This window comes from Ornithodoros turicata, chromosome 7 (assembly GCF_037126465.1).
Source record: "Ornithodoros turicata isolate Travis chromosome 7, ASM3712646v1, whole genome shotgun sequence".
Lineage (NCBI taxonomy): Eukaryota > Metazoa > Arthropoda > Arachnida > Ixodida > Argasidae > Ornithodoros > Ornithodoros turicata.
The window spans coordinates 43,786,142-43,807,450 of record NC_088207.1 but is presented as its reverse complement, the minus strand read 5'-3'; the positions used below and the strand labels follow the sequence as shown (position 1 = coordinate 43,807,450).

Below are 21,309 nucleotides of genomic sequence, written 5' to 3'. Positions count from 1 at the left end.
CGGTGGTCTCCTAGTACGAGTGGAACGTCTTAAGAGGCTCGTCTTCTTGACCGTTATTTGTGCTCTCACGATCCTCTTGACACTCTTCGGAAAAACTAATATAAGGGGGGGGGGGGGCGTTTGTTCTTCTTGACGAAGTGTATATTTCACTTTCTCGAGCGTCACGCCTGCCAAGCTACAAACGTCGAAACCTCGGGCGACACCGTAGTAAGCTCTCGGTAGTCCCTGGATAGCAATAGCGGCAGCCTCTGCAGATCCAATGGTCTCCCCCAAGCTTCGGAGCTGTATGCACAGAGATTCGACACGATGCATATACTGAGATGCATTTTCTTCTTTGGTCCATTTAACCGCATTCAGTTCCCGCTTCAAGGTGTTTCTTTTTTCTTTTTTTTTTCAAGTAGCTGTCCTCTATTTACTTGCTCCAGTTTTTCCCAGATCTTCTTCGCGGATAGTTGGTTGATGACGTAGCTCGTTTGGCTACTGGATAAGGACTGCACAATCACGTTGCGGCTGACGCGAAATGAATAGTCCAACAGTGTTGTGTGTATGCTGCCCATAGCAGAACTGTGTTTGTTGGCCTGGCCGAGACCATGACTCTGGGCAGTATTTTACAATTGGTGGGATAATAACTCCCAACACGAGATGTAACGTATAGCTGGCCTTTGCCTTGACAGCTTATCAAAGAGCTCTAATAACTTAGCTCCACGAATAACTCTGATGGGCCACGCTGCGAAAAGAGGAGAGGGTTTATTCTGTCGCTCCCCTCTTCTTTCTCTCCCCTTCCTCCTCCTCATACAGCTTTCCGAAGGAACGTTCTTCGCATGCTTATGACTCCTTCACATTTTAAAAGTAATGTAGCAAGAAAAGTAAAGTCATTTTAGTCCTTTTTGGGGACAACATGCGTTGTCATGTGTGAAGTTCATGGACTACCAGCAGTGCTGGGAAGTAACTTTCAGGGTGATTAAAAAGGGGGAGTAATTGCGATCTAGCGGAGTAGAAGCTTGTAGTTGCTCCCCAATACATCCCGCCTTTTCGGAGAGTGTAGCAGTGTCTACGACAGTGGGCGACTGGTATTTCTTGCCAAGGATGCTTTCCGCCGTCGGGAACATCGCGTACGTTCCTCGTCCCACCATATATACAGGGTGTTTGCTTTAACGTGTCCAGAAATTTTATTTAAACCGAGCGATAAAAGAGAAAAGAGCGCTACGTTTCAGCTACATGACTAAGAAACAGGTGCTACTTGTGGAGCAGTACCTGCTTCTTACTCAAGTAGCAGAAAAGTACCACTTGCTTTTCTTTTATCGCTCGCTTTAAATATAATTTCTGGACACGTTAGAGCAAACACCCTGTATACGTAAGAAGCTCAGTCGTAATCAGTATGGTTAAATGTTGTGGCGATGTACCCGGGCCTGACCTCTGCTTGCACGGTCTTTGCTAGGTTTCAAGAGGATCATCTGAGGACATACCGGATGCCCGTAAAGAGAACTACCAACGCGAACACAGAAAGTAGAAATACTAGTGTAACAATGTGGGGAGGAATGGATAAGGGATGACGTTTCGAGGGAATTCTCTTCTTCAGATGTGTGGGGCAGAACGAGGGATCGCTGGGCGACGTATTGTACTTGCCGCCCAGAACGCTACGGGGGCTAACACTTGACCCACGTAAATTGTAAGGCGACGTGTGACAGCACGTGTCGACAAACTAGAATGCTAGGACAAGTCTTGAGGCCTCCAGGAGAACTACCATCGCGCCAAGCTCTTCAGTCACTGTAACAAAATGACGGGTGTGATACAGTAGTAAAGAACTCAACAAGATATCCCTAATGTCCAAGATCTCGTGAGGCCTTCGGCTTTGTCTTTTGAGCCACCTGAATTGTGCGTGCACGAAACGTGGTCTGCCACGAGGAACTATGGGCAGTTGACTTTGGTATTCCACGTTCGCTAGTGGAACGAGTGGCACGACGTTGGCTGCGCATCATGGATTGTGTCCACTTGTTTTTTTTTTTGGACACCTTTAGCGGGTTTTGCCGCTCGTTTCAAGCAGCTGTTTTATGATACATTGCTATTGTGTGTCAAACAGGTGGTTCTCGTTGGTATAACTTTGTCAGGATTCTTTGCGCTATCACACGAAGATTAATTTCGACGAACCAATGGAACACTTCACGCTTAGGCGTACTGTGAGTGTCAGTCTTATTGACAAGTCTGCAGGAGCGATGAAGTACCATTTCGTAGCTATGGGCCTCCCACGTCTCCCTTGGTAAAAGCCAGAGGGAAACGCAAGTAATCTAAAGGTCAAGCAGGTGTCCCGCGCAATTATGTTTCGCAGTATAGAGCATAATATTCTCTGCTACCACATTGACGTATACCGGCAACACTGTCTTTCCCTGTGGATGTGAGCCGACCAAGGGCAACATAGATGCAACTACTTATGGCATTGAGAAACGAGGAATGGCCCTTTGGTGTTACGACTGCAACTGGAATTAGAGTGAGCCCACCAGGCGTAAAGGATGACGCATCGAGCGTGGAGGTCAGCCACAAGCCAACGTGTCGACACAGGGGGCAAAGCGCAAAAATGACGTTGATGTCAGGAGGTCTTAAGAGACTACAAAATAGAAGAATCTTTGGAGCGTGCAGAAGCAACTGACACCCACCGTTGTTGTCCTTTACCTGGAGGGATGGCACGTGGTCAAGTTCTATGAACGTACCGTACTCTCTAGTGGATACGCACGGTGTACATCGGAACGTTTCTTTCCCAACGTTCCGTTCCGAAGAACATAGCGTGCAACCACGTCTCGCAACTTGGTCCTCAGCTAGCCGACGTCGTTAGTTTAAGTGCCAGGTTCGGGAAAAGTATGTGTGTGTGTGTTGGGGGGGGGGGGGGGAGGTGATGAATGATACAACGACAGCACCACTGTCGACTTATCGTCTGATGACATCCAGTAGACACTACGTCTGTGATAGATGCACGCAGAAAGAGGTGTGTTAAAGATTTCTTCTTGGATAGACGTGGCACAACCTACTCATAGCCATTGCACGGGGTTTGGTTTCTGTGGTCACTAACGCTTGTGTAGAGTTTACTGCTTCTGTGCTGTGTTAGCGCTGGTATTTCCGCGGTGAACATTATAGACTGAAAAGAAATGTAGTTAGGTAAAGCTAGACCTCTCGAGCCAGGCCCACATGTGTGTCTTTACTTCTGAAGTACAGTCAACCCTCGATTTATGAACACCCTCGGTTCTCTGAAAAACCGTTTATAAATCGAAGGATTCATAAATCGAAAATTCAGTTAACTGACTACTATCGAGCAAATGCAACAGTATTTCCGAGTTGGGATTGTGTTTATAATGCCATATGTTGTGTAATTTTGCTTTTGACCATGCCTTCTGCTGTATCAATCTCACAAAGAACAGACGTTAGCACATTCACACTCTGTTTATTATGCAATACTAAATTGTTTAATTTTGCTTTGGACCATGCCTTCCGCTGTGTCAATCTTGGAAAGAGGAGATGTCACCACATTCGCACTGGACTGGTCTCGGATTTCCTCCGGGATTTTGAACCTCCGTTTATTAATCTCCGGGTGACAGCGACCACCTTATTCATCAACTGAGGTCAAGAACACTTGGTCGCACCTTGTGCGACCCCGGAAAACCCGTTTGTTGTTCGGATTTTGAGGGGTTAAGAACCGAGGGTGCAATACCTGGAAAACGTTTTGTCCGTTCAGGCGTCATTCATAAGACCATGGAATTATCCCTTTGAAGGTTTCTGTTGACCTCGGAACGATCCGTTCATAAATTGAGGGCAAAAACGCTGGGGAACTCCTAGTTGGTTCCCAGAAATTCCATTCATTATTCGAATATCGAGGTTCATAAAACGAGAGAAAAATTAATGGAAAAAGTTTGGTTCCCCGTGCTCGTGTTCATAAAACGAGGGAATTCATAAATCGAAGGTTCATAAATCGAGGGTTGACTGTATATCATTATACTATTACAAGCTAAGAAGCTTCTCAACTGGAGTCTGTTAATGCCGATGCCGAGGAGAGTTTTAGGAAAACATAGAAGTTTCACGATGACGTTTCCAAAAATCTGGTAGGCCAATTGCGTGATTCCTTTGGAGTGGGTGACATCACGTTGCTGATATCCGATTGGCTGACAGCTATATGGAATCGGAAGGCGCTTTACAATTACCTAAAACTCCCTATTATTTAATCACCATCTCCCACTCGGGTTTGCTCCACATAGACACATAAATAGCAACGTACGAGTAGCTCGCGATTGGTGATGTGCAAAAAAAGAAAAAAAAGATTTACCCATTGCTAAAAGCGCAGTATTTTAAAGTGTACCAAAACGTGCAACGGAGAAGACAAGAGTCTCTTCGGCTAATGACTATTCCGTGAAAAGAGCGAGCGAGAGGAGGCTAGGCCGATGACAGAAGTACCGCAGCTTCCCAAACAGTTTACTCCCGAGGATAAAACGGCATCTCTCGTCGCCGGTACCTCGAGATAATGTTTATGACCGTTTAAAAGTCTCCGGAAAGACGGTTTTCAACAAAGCTGGGTAGGATTACGTGTATATATATATATATAGACCGTACTGTTCTTCTGCAATGAAAACGCGACCTCAATATAGTGCAAGGCTCAAGCTGATGGGCTCCAAAACTGAATACTCTCCGTCCTATGCTAACAGCCACATATTCTGCTGAACAATATTTCAGTGTCTACAGCACTCGTGGCAGGAACTTTTAGGCACATAAATTGGTCATGCATTGCTCCACAGTTGTGAAAGCCTAGGAGCGCGCGTTTACGCATAGAGAGGGTTTTGAGCGCACCCTCTGACAATTTGGTTCCATATATGATTGAATATACGACATCTTCACGTCACAATTCGTTCTCACTCCGTGAGAAAACACTGTCGTCCCGAACCATTAGGTTATACACTGGCAGTTTCCATAGTTCGCGCATGATTGAATGTAAGAAACACGCAGAATAAAAGCAGAATATGCGCAATAAAAGCATCATGCAGAATAAAGGCGACATCCAGAATAAAAGCAGTATATGTGAAATAAACGCGACATGCAGAACAAAAGCCGAATATATGCGCAATAAAAGCTCCAGAATTATTGTGATGAAATGTATTCCTTCAGCTGTTAATTCTGCATCCAGGTGAACGCGTATTTTCGAGAAGAAACAATCAGGAGGGAGACTGAGCGCAACTAAAGTAGGTCACATGGTCGCTACGAAACGATTGAATTTTCCGTGAATGATAGCCTTGTGTCCAAAAAAACAGAACATACAGCAAGTCGAGGGATCTTGTACAGGTCAACTTTTATGGAATCATTTCTTTTTCTTTCTTTTTCTTTTTTTTTTTTTTTTGCGAGTGAACAAATTAGAAAAAGAGAACAGAAACGAATAACGAAAAAACAAGAAAAGAAAGAAAGAAAATGGCCGCATCTTGGGACACAGCACACAGGGGATACAGTCCGGTCCTGAAGGAGCACCGTACTCGCTTCGGTGCCATTGGAACTTCTCTTCTCTCGTCTACTTCTTCTTCTCTTCCCTCTCCACAACAGTTACTGACGGACCTACAAGTCTCGCGACGTGCAGATGTGACAATGTATGTACTGCCACCTCCTGCTGAGAAAACACTCGCGCATGGCTGCGTGAAACAAATCATGATCTATACGCCGTCACATTTCCCTCGATAAGTATACATATTATACGACCAACATATTCCAAGAGGTGTTACAGCTGACAATCCCCAGTAGTCTTTTGCGCCACGGTTTCTCTAATAGGGATGATCGGAGGAGCGATGGATACAAACAGGCAATCACGTATACATCGCAGGGAACGTGTTCATTTCCTGTCGGAAGGAATTCGCGCCGTCGGCAGGATATCGCTGTCTGCGTTTATTGCGGAATTATGGAGCCGCTCAGATTGAAACTCGTCTGCTTATCCGTTCGTCGACCTCCAAGCTTCTTTTCTTTCTTTTTGTTTGTTTAACGTATAAACGTTGACAAATAAGAAGTAAGGATTACTGTGTAATGAGTACAAGACTCGTTTTAACTTTATTAGTGAGATTTTAGTAGTGCAGAGTCGAGGATTGCCTCATCAAAATAAACGAAGATTCACGACGAACCTAATCTGTTGAAGAAGGACATCGTATTTTATTGTTTAGGCAGCGTTACAGCACCGTTGGGATCTGATTACGGTTCGCTGAAGAACATGGTGTGTGACAGCGGAGCCGTGGGACAGCATATTCGGCGCCGAATTATCCCACACATCGTTTCTGACTTCTGCTCCTCGTTTTGCTTAGTTATCATCGGTTATTGAAATAAATGAGTCTTTCGTTAACGTTAAGCGTTGTGGAGACACTAGATAACAGCTGTATAGGGAGCAGGGCTAAAATATTTAAAATCGAAGTTAAACCACAAGTGGAGAGGATAGTCATCGTCTTATTAATGTTGCTAGATAAGCTGATGAAATCTAGATAATATTGCTAAATATCGTCAAACTTATAATTATTGCTAGTTGCTTCGTCAAAGGTGGGGCTGACAAAAATGGAGCGAAGACTCGCTGCACAACTTCTTTTTCTTTTCTTTTTCACCGAAGACCCAAGACAAATTACGTGAAACGGTTTAGGCCCTATATCCGAACGGAAACAAAATTCGATCCCCCCCCCCCCCCCCACACACACACCAAATCTAAGAAGACATAAATAACTGAGGTTATAGCAGTATCTACCCTGGACATAACTCAGATCCCGTTGCCCCCGATAAATTATTGTTTCGAGCTATACGCATCTCAGTACGTGAACGACGACACCATGTCGTCTTTCCTTGTGCGGTATATGACTGTCCTTTTTTCTTTCGTCTTATTAATGTCTCACGCTGTTATATTATATTACCTATGTGTCGCTGTTGGGTCCATAACAGTACGTCACTTGGGGTCATTCAACCGCTCAGTCCGGAGCTTCTTTAGTACGATCCCGCTCACCTCAGGAAAACGCTACAGCTCACTCCATCACGGTCAACTGAATGACTTATATGCCCTTGCAAAGGGTGACGACAGATGAGTCACAGCTGTGTTGCAAAACGCTTTTCTTCTGCCTCTCCTTTTTTGAGCGCCCGTTCAGGAAGGAACGCTCCTCTGACATTCCACCAAAAAATATGTAGGCTACGTAGCGAAAAAAAAAAAGAAATGAAAAATCGACTATTAGTGATCATGGGCCCGATTCTGAACTGAACGTAACGCGCGTGACCGTTATTTTCTAAGCGCTGTAAGCTGCACGCGACGGCAAGCCGATAACGAAACGAAAACGAAGGATGTTTTTATAGGCTGCAATTCTACGGGGTGGATTTAGCAAAGGTTACACATTTCGATCGAGTCGTAAAAATACGAGATAACGTCTCTGGCGCTTCAAACTTGGCAGACTGATAATCATTCGCCTGAAGTTCCATATGTTATCACTTTGTAGAAAAAGAGTTAGAAGTAAAGTTCTCCCCATGCATTTCCTATGGCCTATACGCCTATACTGTCAGGAAAAAAATGGCGTTTTGCGGACGGTATAGGCAATAGGAAATGCATGGGGTGAGAATTTGCTTTGTTTCTATTTCTTTACGATTCTTGTCTACAAAGTGATAGCATTTCGAAGAAATATGGGTAAAACTTCAGGCGGATAACTGTCAGTCTGCAAAGTTGGAAGCGCCAGAAACGTCATTTTCTATTTTCACGACGCGATCAAAATGTGTAACCTCTGCTAAATTCACTCTGCAAAAAAACGTTGCGATTGGCCTTCGCCGCAGCGGAGCTCGTGACGAATGACAGGGAATAAAGCGATGCGTTTATCCTCACGAACAACGCGAAACGTACGACTCCCGTTCCTTTTGTGTTGGTGTCAAAGTAACGGTACCTTTCATATCTCGCGAGGATAATTGTTTGCACTTTAGTGCCCCTGTAACTGCTAAACGAGATTAAAGACAACGGTTCTTTGTGTAATTCGCGACAAGTCTCATGGGGACCCGCGTGAGTGTGTGACAATGTCAAATAGATGCAATAAATAATGCGGTCGTTTAGTGGCGAATCCCGCTCGTCGTTTTCGTGCAGCGCGTCTTCTGGTTTTTTTGCCGGAGCGGGAATTCCGGCATACTCTCAACATCCGTCGTCTGCTGTTGTCATGTATTCCATGGAATGACAGTCAAACTACGGCAGTCATTTGAGTGGGATTTTCGGTACCGTGGTGAGTGCGTGGTCCAGGAGGAAGAAAGTGACACCATAGTTTAGAAATCGACTGGAACGGATGCGAAAGTTCCCTTTAACGTAGCTATAGGGAGTTTTCACCTACGTCACATTATGACGTGACAGTGGCGTGGCATGCTCGTAAGCTCTTCCCACTGGTGGTCACTTTTCGTGCTAGCGGCATTGAAAGATGACAAATTGCGCTATTTTTCAATGCGACAACTACAGTTTTCATAAAAGGAAATGCGAGAACGACAGTGACGAAGTGTTTTCGGGATAAAAGAAGGGTACGGACGCGACCAAAACACCCAAAACACCAAACACCGTGTCAAAACACCATTCAAGGCTTCGTTTTCGAGCAAATGCTAGATAATGTCAGCAGCTGCGCCGAAAAAGTGACCACCACCATGGCGGCCAAACGCGTTCGTTTGACGTCATGTGAAAACACCCTATATTGGGATTGGTTGAGTGTATATAGACACGAACGAAGAGCGAACAGAATGACGAATGACACGTTGCTTCGAAGCGCCCAGTGTAGTATGCACACCCACAGCCGTCAGTGTAAAATTTTCTGTATTACAGTGACCGGTGGAATTCGCCAGTTGACCCGAACAAACTCTAAGAGAACGGTACGATAAAAGAACTGACGAGTGAAATATCAGCGACTGACATGAGCTAATTCTGAGTTCTGAATACTGACATCTATACTTCAAGGAATGAAGCGCTTTGCTTTTCATGTTTTCGCAACCGTTATCGTGAAAGCCTTCCGATAAGCTGACGCTCGATATTTGTTGCGCACTCGACTTCCGAGTGTTTCCCCATGTTCAAGAGCATGGGAGTCAGGTTCCGCCGTTCTACGTATGCCTATGCTGTACGCGCTAAACGTCATCAGTCAGGAAGAGCGTTTCAGATACGTCCCTTACTGGAAGCCAGCTTCGTTTACGTGGATACGGAAGACGATCAAGTATGCCTAGGGCCCTGTGTTTTATAGGGTAAAACCCGTTTTTACCCCCGAGTTGCGCCATCATCCCTTCGGGTCTAATCCGAAAACGAACATGGCAAAGTGCGATTTCAGCCACCAATACGGGAACTGGAGAATACTGAGCATTGGACATTCAGCACAGCTGTTCCGTATCTTGAGTTAATCTGAAATTCGAGGCGTGTTCTATTCTTTTTCTTTTTTTTTTTTCGCCCGCAAATCTACTTTTCCACCTGATATCGTCCGAATTTACCCTGTTTTACGGCTCTTGAAATGAAACCCGATTTTTACCCCCGATTTTCAAAAAAACAAGTAAAACAAAAAAACAACAACAACAATAAGAGAAACATAAAACCCGAAAACACAGGGCCCTAAGTATGCTTGTCCCTCTTACTTTCCTTTTCGTCTCCATCGGCACCGCCCGTGGAGACCTCTTTCATTACGTTGCTGCACTGCACTGCAGCGCACGGTGTACGCTCTGCAGAACAACAACAAACGAAACGGAAGGCTTGCTTACCCGTCTAATGAAAACCCCCGGTAGGCAATGAATCTAGTTGGACGTTCGATCAGCACGTATAGGAAATTGCGCCCTTCTTGCAAGACTTTGACGTCTTGTTAACTGCACGACCTTTCGTTGGAAGTGCAGTCCGGATATTGTACACGTGCATTGTGCGACGCGTCCTTCAGAGAAAAGGTTCGTGGCTATATTGACGAGCTACTATAGAACAGTCGTGTTCAAGTGAAGTGGCATGCGCGAATCGCTGCGAAATGTCGGCCTATTGTTGACCTGACTAATGAGGCCCTACTTATTGGTACAGTTGGACCCGCGCCTTGAGCTCTTCGCACTCCTGCACAGCAGGTCGCTATTGTTTTGTGGCGTTTGTTGACCTGAGTGCTTGGAGATAGGGAGTTCTGTGGATTTCTGTTTAATTTAAATACAGGCAGGAGCGGCGCAACGTCCTGAATTCAGGGGGACCCCAGATTCGAACCGGCGCCGCTTCCCATCCCCCACCGCTATTCGTCGTGAGTTCTACCGCATCAATCGATAAAGCCTTGACTATGCTGGCAATTTGATCGATTCAGGAAAAGGGTTTATGGCATTTAATTTATAAAATTTCTAAATAATAATAAATTTATGGCATTTTTAAGGCACCCCTGTAAACCCCCCCTTCCGCCGCCAATGAATGCAGGTGAATACACAGCAAGCCCATACATACATACTGTACATACAGCCATAGATACTGCCAGTCATACATACTGTATATTTATACCGACATTGTTATTTAGAAATGCTACTGGCCGCCCGTTAGAAGCCCAAGTATAGGAGTATATATTATAGGATATACTATTTAACGCGTTTCAAACGCGAAGTTTTCTGGCACAATAAATGTACAAAAGATCTTAAGCGACCGTATACAATTTGGCTGTGAAAATCAACGCCCGTGCTGGATATTGAACTGGTTTTCAAATACGAGTATATATATATATATTTTTTTTTTTAGGTTTCGAGAATTATTGCGTAGATATTTGAAATACTGGAGGTCTTTACAACTGAGGCAACGAAAGACGTGATTAAAGAATAGCTGTATGGGGCAATAATGTTGGCTTGCAATTTTTTTATTTTTTTATTTACGCATGGCGAAAATGATATGGACGATAGAAAGGCAGCTGGGAATTTGATACGTCGGCCGCTGATAACTATAAGAGGATGTGATGTATCCATCCAGGATATGGAACCCTCTCTCGGCAACCTCCGCTGTTGACATCAGCCTCGTCTGCCGTGGCGTTCGGAGTCTATAGTGTTTTGTGGGGAAGGCTACATTGGCTTTGGTTTTCCCTCTTGGCTGTATACCTTCACCTTCATATCCTGACAAACAGACGAAGCCCTCCCTGTGACCTGCAGTTTTCCGTGTATATACAGGTACGTTATCCAGCATTCCAAACGGTTGCGTGAAATTGCGTTGCGTTCGATATCAGTGTGTGGTCAGAATTCATTTTGTCTCATTGCTATGGGACCAAAGTTGTGGCTACGGTATCTCTTTATTGTTTTCGAAAGATTAAGTGGGGATCGGAAGCAACATATCGAATTTTATTATGTGGTCAACATATAATGATTGCCCCACAGTGATGACCAACGTCCTCTATTGTTTAGAAACATGAGCAATGCTTTCAGCGTTCACTCGTCTGCTTTATTTTTTGTTCCAAGAGGGCAGTACGCGGCGCAGACTTGTACGTATCTTGAGTGCGTACTCAAAATACAGTATTTTAAACACTTTTTCCGGTATTTTGGTACTGTACTCAATACTTTTTGCGACGAGTATTTTTAAGGTATTTAAATTATTTTTTCCCCAGTATTTGCTACTCAGTACTCAAAATACTTTTCTTCCTCGTCAAGCCGTATCCAGCACACTTCCCCGCCGTGTCCAGACTTTCAGCTCACTGGAACTTAACCCAATTTTTTCTTTCTTTTTTGGGAATTCGCGCATCTGTCATTTATCCTCCTGTACAATAGGCTGGTTCCACGCTTGTACTTGCTTGTCAACGGCCCGTTGTCCAGGCCGTTAGGTACAAGAGAATCCCTGCATCTATTTCCTTGGTCACCAAAGCAATAAACACGCGCCAGAGGTTGAAAGACCCCAGCAGGAGGGATACAGAAGGAATTGCGAAGTTTTGGGTCAGAACATATAATCAAAGTTTACTTGAGTTCACCAAAGTTCACCAAACATGACTTGACACCAGGACCTTGCAAATATAAGATATGCTTAAGTATGGCGGACGAAGTTTATCCTTTTCATTTGTACAGCCACGTTCAGAGTACGCGTTTCACTTACTGCTAATACTAAAGTACTTTAAAGATTATCTTAAATACTTCCTAGAGTATTTAGTACTCTATTCAAATTACTCGTTTGCTCGCTTTCAGTTTTGAGTAGTTTGTACTCTATTTTAAATACTTTTTACGCGGAGTATTTAGTATCTTATTCTAAATACTTTTGCGCTGTATTTTGTACATGTACGCCTTATGCACGACGCCGCAAAATATTTCGCAGCTTATGAAAATATTTTGCATATTATTACGAAACGCTGTAATAAGAACATTCATTGCCGTATGGCCGTTGCATTGCCGCACTTCGAGCTCTGGAAAATACGCCTACAATTTCTTTCTGTCGGCAAATTGCGGTTGGATATACGATATCTTATCGCAGCTCGGGCGATCAGTGCTTCCCAGGGGTTGCTTTTTTTGCTGCTCATTGTCACGGGCTGGTGCGGCCCCAAGCAGCACAATGTACTGAAAGCGACTGCGAGTGCAATAGGGGTGGACGGGTAGGTGGAAGGCCTTGAACAGACTCGTGAAACTAAGGAACATTGATAAAACACATATACCGTCCACCCCTATTGCACTCGACTCTCAGTACATTGTGCTGCTTGGGGCGTAGAAGTATATGGGGGGGGGGGGTATGTAACGGTATATTATTGTCGAAGCTAAAGGAATGGGTCGCCACATAACACTTTAGCTAGGCGCTATTTAGCTGGATATAATTTGAATAGAAGGTCTGACCGCTGTCCACGCCGAGACCGGGAGGTGAGGCGGGTTCGAATTCCCCCCCCCCCCCGGCTGTGGCACCAGACGAATGTCGGCACAGTTCCCCATAAAGTCGGCCCAGGACGCACACTAACCCACCTGTCCCCTCACTCCTTCCTGCTGTCCTCTCTCCACCTGTCCGCGCCTGTACGCCGCCCATAGCCACAGTTGCTTCGCGGCGCTAACACGGATTTTTTTAAAAAAAGAAGGTTTATAGTATTTGGTCTGTCGCGGGCAGTTAGGGGAGCACGTGTGTCTGGTCTATATAGTCGAGGACGCACCCGATGAAAGAGTGAATGTCTGATTCACGGCAGCGAAAAAACAGAAAAAAAAAAATCAAAACTTATGATTTCTTGTGTTGCTCCTTTTATCACCTGGTGCAACAATACTACTAGGCACAAATGAAAAAGGAAGGCTCGGCAACGCTACGTCAACAAAAGTGTAATCGTCCTCTTCGAGGTTGTCTCACGTTATCCGGCGCCTTCCGTCCCAAAAGCTTGCAACATCGCTGTCATATGAGCAGTATTTCTGTCTGTAGAGGAAGCCTGACTTCCTATTTTGACGAGATTTCAAGATACATCTCAAGAAAGCAAGAAACGGAAACAAGTATACTATACTGTTCCGGATGTTCCGACCACCTAATATCGCGCTGCCTGACAAAAAAATCAGTTCTCTTTTTGCTGTTTTCGTGTCTGCGCTTCCACGTGAGTGACTCCATTTCCTGCGCACGGCTCAAGGAACAACAGTGATATTGTGTCGATGACATAGACATCGAAGACAACTTTGCCATCTCTGCTCAGGACGGGACAAAGTACCCCGGAGGGGACTACAGAACATGTACCTAGTTGCAGTATACCAGAGGTACCAAAAATATTCGCCACACAAGAGGGTGCTGAGCAATCTGACAGCATAAAAAACAGCACGTCATACCCTTTAGGTACTACCTCGGTGCAGAAACAAGGTGTGACCAGGCGGGTCTTACAGTTGAGGTTGGCCTCTTCTCTCGGAAGCCTATTGGGCCACTGACAAATTTCCAAGACCACGACCTACTAGACTATAACGACCACGTCATAGGCACCCCTTCCCAGCGCCGTACGTGTAAGCTAGCGGTGGCGCTAGTCATCGGCCCGGCTATTGCTTCTTCAATATCTGCAATAAATACTTCGTACTTCAGCTTACCTTAGTATTTTTGTACAAGCGGTGAATGTCCCACGAGAGATGCTTCTTTCTAAAGTTGATTATCATCATTCTACGCATTTTCATGGGAGCTGTTTCTGTCGTCTGCTACTGTAGCCGTACGTCCGCTTCTGCGCGTTCAAAATTCAAATTTCAATTGTCCAATCATGATGTAGATCTCATGGGCCGATGAGTAGCGCCCCTAGCGGGTCGTGCGGACGGGCTTATCATAGGGGTTGCCGATTATGACATGGTCGTTATAATCTAGTAGGTCGTGTCCAAGACACAGGCCGTGGCAGCACACAGGCGTCGCTTGCACATTATGCTTCAGTTCACGAGACTACCTCTCTTGAAACACTCTGGGATAGTGTGCCGTCAATTTACCAGTGAGGTTCCGATCAGGTCGGCTTAATTGGACACCCGATTGTGGTGGCATCTTCGTATGTATTTAGGAGATTTCGCAACTCCTCCTTAGCACACTGCTGCTCCGATTACTCCGAGGAGGAACTCCGATTGCCAACGGTCGCGTAGCTATATTGACCGGGAGACTTAAACACGGGTCGTTTATCTTCGGCAAACGGACGTTCCGCGTTTGCTGGGGCTACGCCGTTCTCTTCGCAAGGCGGCTCCCTAGCAACACGTGTCTCAGCGCGGAGAAGCGTGCGTTACAGGAGACACGTGTAACGTCTCTACGTAACAATGACAACTGACTGTTTGTTGTTGCCGCTCTGTGCTCGTCACCGTGTTTGCGTTGGATTGCGCATGTCTCATTGTTTGAAAAAAAAAAAAAAAATGGTTCCTGTCAAGTACGTTCAGGGAAGTTTCTCATTTTCATTTCATTTTCGTCATTCATTTTTAGTCTGAAATCGCCGTAAGGCTGTGTTTTATTGAGGTAAATAGTAACTTGGTAAAAGTTAATGAGGTGCACTGGAGACAGCAAAAGCAACGGCAAATCTGTGTGTACCGCCAGGAATAATTGACAACACGGTGATAACGCAACAATTGATAATACGATGTTCGTTCCTCCGTTACCATTACTAAGTGGTAGGCTGTAGTCCAGTGGTTCTTGCGAATATTAAACCACCAAACGGCAATCTGAGATAACATTAATGTTAGTGTGAGTGCGTTGCTGCTTTTCCTGTTATATACTACCCCAACAACACCGAATATCCTCTGAATGTACGAATCCGTTTGGACAATATTCGTACATCCAGAGGTTATTCGGTGTTGTGGGGGAATTATATCCACCCCCCCTCCTGCATTTATGAGTTGAATGTATCGCGCGCGAAAAGGAGGTATAAAGTAGAAACATGATGTCTAAAGTATGCGCGTCCACGTCCTTATGTTACCCGTCTCATTCCTCAAACTCGAGCAAACGATGGCCTTTCCTTTTTCACGCGCACACCAGCTAGCTTGCATCATTCTACGTTGTGCAAGGAAAATTAGCACGGCTACTACTCCAAAAAGAATAGTAGAAAGTTTAAAAGTCGACCGATAAATGACAAAGAATAAGGCAGAGGAAAACCGAGAAGTCGTCATTGGGAATCAAGCAAAAGAAAAACCGTCGTCTCTGAGACCGAGACTGATGCGGCATTTCACCTGAGCTCCATGAGAACAGTGTTCCTCACCGTGTCTGCGTTTGGCTGGATATTTGGCTATTGGCTCAGCGTCGTTCGCTTTTATTGATGGTTTAATAGGTCTGTGAATCATCTGTCAAGAGATTCCGAAAGATGATGTTGATATGTCGCAACATTACACAAAATTCTCTTTTGTCAGTTGCCGCATCTAAAGGCAGGGCAAGCAGCGCAAAATAATGACATTTGAAATGCACAGGGAAGGCTGGAAGGTGCACCGTCAATACGGTTCGCGGCACGTGGCAAGCAGAAAATATGAGTTCGATGAGCCCGTTGAACTTTCAGAGCTCTGTGTCAATATAGAGAACATAGTCGCGTACACAGATATGAAGCGCACTTCGTCTATAGGGACTCGTTTATGGATGTGGCAGTCAGCGATATTTCTGGAAGTGTGCTGGCGACCTTGACTCCGGTGAAGCGGTCATCCGCTTTCCGCCACTAATGCCTTCTGCAGAGCAGGGATGTCCCCAATGGGAGCAGCGCACGCGACTCTGAAATGCCATTTCCACTATACTATTCTGGTACTATAACATATTTGGGACTTATTCGTCCGGTGTTTCCTTCACAAGGCTTCTTTACTTCTTCTTCTTAAGGCTACTTCACACTTAAGGCTACTGTAGCAGGGATGAGAGCATGACTTATTGAGAGTGGCTTTCAGAGCCGATTTAACTACGGAATCTTTTACAGTCTTCGAATGTCTTAAAAACCGTTTCTACCTTTCTCCAGCCATCATTCGAAGACTGTAGAGGATTCCGTAGTTAAATGGGCTCTGAAAGCCGCTCTCAATAAGTCATGCTCTCATCTCTGCTACAGTAGCCTTAAGTATCAGATGGAGAGATTGTTTTCGGCTGGGTACCCACACCATCGAAGGTTCAAACGCTGGCAAAAAGCGTTTTTCTTTCTGTGGGTAGGGTCCCGCCTTCTCCTGGGGAAAAGAAGATGGTTGTGAGCATTCCCTACACCCATGGATTTGCTCACAGGGTTAAAAAAGTAGCGTCTTCCTTTTCCGTAGAAGTTGTTTTTCGCTGCCTCTTTAAATTGGCCAGAATGATCCCCGCGGTAAATAGACCAAGAACCAATGAAGGATGTCAAGTAAATCACCGAAACAAATTTGTTTCATGCAAAAGGGGTGTTATATACACCCTCCCGCTATCTTGCGGAGAACAATATATCGTCCAAACGTCACTATGTCTAAACGTTCGGCTCCTCCAACACAGAGCAAAAATTCGAGCTCAGTCACATGACATGCATTTAAGCCTAAAAGACCACATAGGCTCCTGCTCTACGTGCACTCCTCTTTACCGCAATGCTTCTGTTCTTCACAGACACCATTCTAAGTTTGTACGCGAGACTGTAGAAGCGGCCTTCATACATCGTTCTTCCAATAACGTGAGTCAGAGATCAGTCAGCCTGTCACCGCTAGAGATCGCCTTTGTGGCCCGGGCCTTTCCTGACTAGTGTTGTGTGTCCAAATAAACTCAGTTGTTAGTTGAACGCCTCCGTGTGTGTGTCGTCCTTGTCCCTTCGCGTTCTTGATCATGTTCAGTCCCAACCAACACGCTCTACACATTCTCGCAATCAAGTAAGGATGCGTTATTTCTGTAACACTGAACGGCAGGATTGTAGGCGTTTGTATTCGGTAAATTAGCCGACAACCGAACAGAAAGTGTAAGTACCGGAGTACAAATAAGTACTGAAGACAGTCCTTCCCGGCGCTCGCTGGTTGAATACCTGTACATATAGGTAATGAGAGCCATAAAACTAACGATTGATTGTCCAATTGCTTAATGGGGTGTAACTTGCTGCGGTTTATTGCCGGTCGCGTACACGTTGGTTACATTACGGCAACGAGGCTATAAAAGGTCAATAGTGAGTGGAGCGACTCTAACCGAAGGATGTCGGGTTCCTCATAGAAACGAGTAACATTACCCCTAAAGCCAATCAAGGGCGACGCATTCGAAGTTACGGGCTTTGGGGCGAGAGATTCCGATTCATAGCTACGGAACACGGATTTATAGCTGTAGGGAACTTTGTCGTACAGGGCTAGCGAAGGCAAATGTAAACTGACAGAAGCAGCAATATGATGCCCGGGAGGGGGGGGGGGGGGGGATTCTGCACAACTTGCGCCAAATATGTATAGCCCTGCATTGCACGAACAGTGACATGTCGCTTATCACTTCACAGCAGATGATTAGCCTGGTTCTCGTGCGTGAAGCCTTTATATGATCGCTAGACGTCTATATATGCTGAGACGATAAACCTGGTAGCACACAGTCCATAAATCTTCATATGGCAGGCGCAGCAATAGAAGGATCGCATTCAAGGATGTCGCAGGACGTGATTTATTGTTGCTGGCTGTACGAAGGCTCTAGCATCTTCAACGTCCACGACTTGGCGCTGCGTGGACGACAATATGACACTGAAAACAAACAAACAAAAACATCGTAGCTTTAGCACGGTCAGTTATTTAAAACTTTTGAAGCGTAGTTCCTTTTGGGATAATACGCTACGGCAGTTTGTCTCTGCGCGGTGGAGAGGGTCAGCGTTGAAGAGAGACCAAAAGCCAGGGGCCATGATGTTTATTATTGCGTAACACTGGCTTGCACAACGAATAAAAACAACGATAAACAAAGAAAAGGGACGTTTTGACGCCTATGCGGGCTGCCTTCACGTTTTTAAAGCTGACGAGGACGCCCGCATAGGCGTCAAAACATCCCTTTTCTTTGTTTATCGTTGTTTTTATTTGTTGTGCAAGCCAGTGTTACGCAATAATAAACAGGGTCAGCGTTGCAGAAACCACGTGACAAAGTGTCTGTCCACTCACAAGATAGGAAGAAGGGGGTAGTCGCAGACTAGCACGGATCCAGCAGAAGAAACCACGTGCGGCTCGCCTTAAAATATGTCTCCTCCCTTATTTGAGAGAGGGACCAATCAGGTCGCTCCACGGACAATAGGGGGAAGAGGGAAGCTGGGGAGCTGCGCAAACAGCGGACCTACTTGCATGGCATATTGAAAGTCCTCTGCACACAGCCACAAACGTGCGAAAGAGGTGAACTGGTACACGATGGTGACGTATAGTACACGCAGGAAATGATCAGATTTCATCGCACCGATACGGTTCTTCGTAAACTACCGCATTGAGTCTTGTGACATATTGTTTTGTTTTTCTACAAAGATAAAAAATAAAAGGAAAGAAAAAATCCGAACCGATATTCACTTGCAAGTCGCGTTGCGCCAGAACGTGCATTGTGGTACACGTCGAGCGCAAATGGACGTACGGCTCGCGTCACAGTTAACTTGAACACCGCTCCATCCTGCGAAGCAGGAGGAGAGCCACCCTAGCAGCACCTTGCACAAAAAACAACGCTTTCATAGCGAGGACAACCCCTCTAACTGTAAATAGATGACTAACACACCCTCCGCCGTTATTTCTACTAAGCACCACGAGGGTCCGCTGGCCGGAATGGCTTTCAAGTTAACTCTGATGCGATCTGTACTTTTTTTTAGCATACTTCAGCCTGCCTTGAAGCGGATGTACAGCTTGAAGCACAGTTAGCTTGAACGCGCCTGAGACCTGCGGAGCGGGAGGAGAGCCACCCTAGCGGCACTTAGGCAAAATGAAGGGAACGAGTACTTCGACTGCCCCACTTGTGCTGCGGGGATGTCCGCCTTGCCATGAGCTGTTAACCCGGCATTGCGTTACCATTGCGTCCTTGCGGTGTCGGCCGGCATACACACCTACATAGTCGCCGCAAAACAAAACAAACGTCGCGATGATAACAACAGCTGACGGTAATGTGATGCCGAGTCAACAGCTCATGGTAAGGCTTACACCCCCCGCAGCACAACTGGGACAGCCGAAACACTCCTTCCCTTTATTTCTCGTAAGCGCCGCTAGGGTGGCTCTCTTCCCGCTCCGCAGGTCGGAGGCGCGTTCATGTTAACCCTACTTCGAGCTGTACCTCCTTCACGAACCAGATATCGAGCACTATATAGGCTTTCAGTTGACAGAGGATCAGACGAGGCGTATACTGTTCACCTGATCACGGTCCTGCCCGTCCCGTCACACGCCGTACTTTCTCCTAAGTTTTTAATTATCTGTCTTACTTGCACGACACCGAACTACACCGAAGCCAAACAACGAACATATCCGCGACAGGTGCGTTCTTCCGTGCGTTTACAACATTAGGGGGCGATGACGAAGATGAATCGGAACTTTGCTCGCGGAGACGCGTGGGTTGCGGCTAAATCTGATGCGGTGCGCACAGTTCCACTCATGGCACGCGTAGTTTTAAGGTATGGGTGTAGGCTGAGGCATATTATGCATCCCGTTGCGGTTACGTTCGCCGCTTTCGACATGGAGTGGAGGGAGGTCAGAAAATAAAAGGACCACAGGGTGAACTCGCGACGACGTATACGTCTATTGAAATATGGCAGTCGTTGAAAAAACCAGAGGCATCCACTTTCCGACGACTTACCAAGGGGCCTCAGTCGACTCGAACGGGTCATGCACTCACTCTTTTCGCATTCTCTCCCGCATTTTTTTTTTCTCATACACACAGACACACACAAGCAGCGCCATCTGGTGAACGTGATGGAAGGTAATTGAGCTGAGGCCGAGACACACGACAGACAAACACAACAAAAGTCTCAAGGTACAACTGGACGTTGTGAGGCTTGCATTGTTGCGATTGACTTGCTACGTTTCGCAGGTCTCGGCTACTCCTGCAGCAAACAATTCCAACGCTCCTACGTTTCCTTCAAGAAGCGCATCTGATTGACATTTTGTGAGACTTTCTGGTCCCTCGTTTGTGACAAGTGTTCCCACTGGTTCGGGATGTTTGTCTCCCCCACCCCCACCGCCCCAACTACTAGTTTTTCTATTCTTCTGTCGTTTTTTTCTTCTTCTCCAACTAACTGTGGCTAAGTGGTCTGGGGTAGCCAGTCTGACTTTTCGTCGTGACTTGCGTCCCCATTTTTTTGCTTCTTTCTCTATCACATCACATCACATCACGACAACAAATAATAAATTACATATATTACAACATATAAATAAATTTACTGAACATATGTAACCTCGCGTGCTAGTTTATAATATTAACATATTCATTATGTGATGTATAGTTCTTGTTGTATTATTCGTTCACACACCCCTCACGTAACGCCCCTCGCGGCCATTTGAGGTATTCGCATAAATAAATAAAAAAATAAAATAAAACAAACAGCAACGACATTATTACGAGACGTTGCATGGTGGCTTTGGAGAGATACGTTTTTGGTTTCTTCTGCACGTTGGTGACAGCCTTGGATCTCCCGTATCTATACCCCAAAACAAAGTAAAAACAGAGAAATGATGTGTGTGATAAAAGCAATGACAATCAACGGAAACGTACGTGTCCTTGTTTTCTACGCATCGCCGTCCTCATAAATTCTTTTTTTTTTAATTCCGTGTGGCTGTGAGCAGCGTACAGACGTGGACAGATCGAGAGAGGACAGCAGGAAGGAGTGGGGGACAGTGCGGGGGGTTAGTATGCGTCCCGGGCCGACTTCATGGTGAACTGTGTCGCGACATTCGTCTGGAAAGTCTTCGGAAAACCCAGGGTAAACCTCAGACAGCACAGCCGGTGACAGGATTCGAACCCGTGTCATTTCCCAGTGTCTGCGTGGAAAGCGATCATCCTAACCACTATGCCACGGGAGCTGGTCTCGT

General features: G+C 45.7%; 2 protein-coding genes across 2 annotated transcripts in view; one reads left to right on the top strand and one right to left on the bottom strand.

The window, feature by feature from the left end:
• Window positions 1-21,309, bottom strand: part of LOC135401188 (prostaglandin E2 receptor EP3 subtype-like) — a 33,291-nt gene that overhangs the window by 7,384 nt on the left and 4,598 nt on the right. The window lies entirely within an intron of this gene.
• Window positions 10,967-21,309, top strand: part of LOC135401187 (uncharacterized) — a 36,050-nt gene continuing 25,707 nt past the window's right edge. Inside the window, exon 1 of the mRNA XM_064633444.1 lies at window positions 10,967-11,130. The gene's annotated coding sequence lies outside the window, so the exon portion shown is untranslated. The remainder of the gene's footprint in view (window positions 11,131-21,309) is intronic.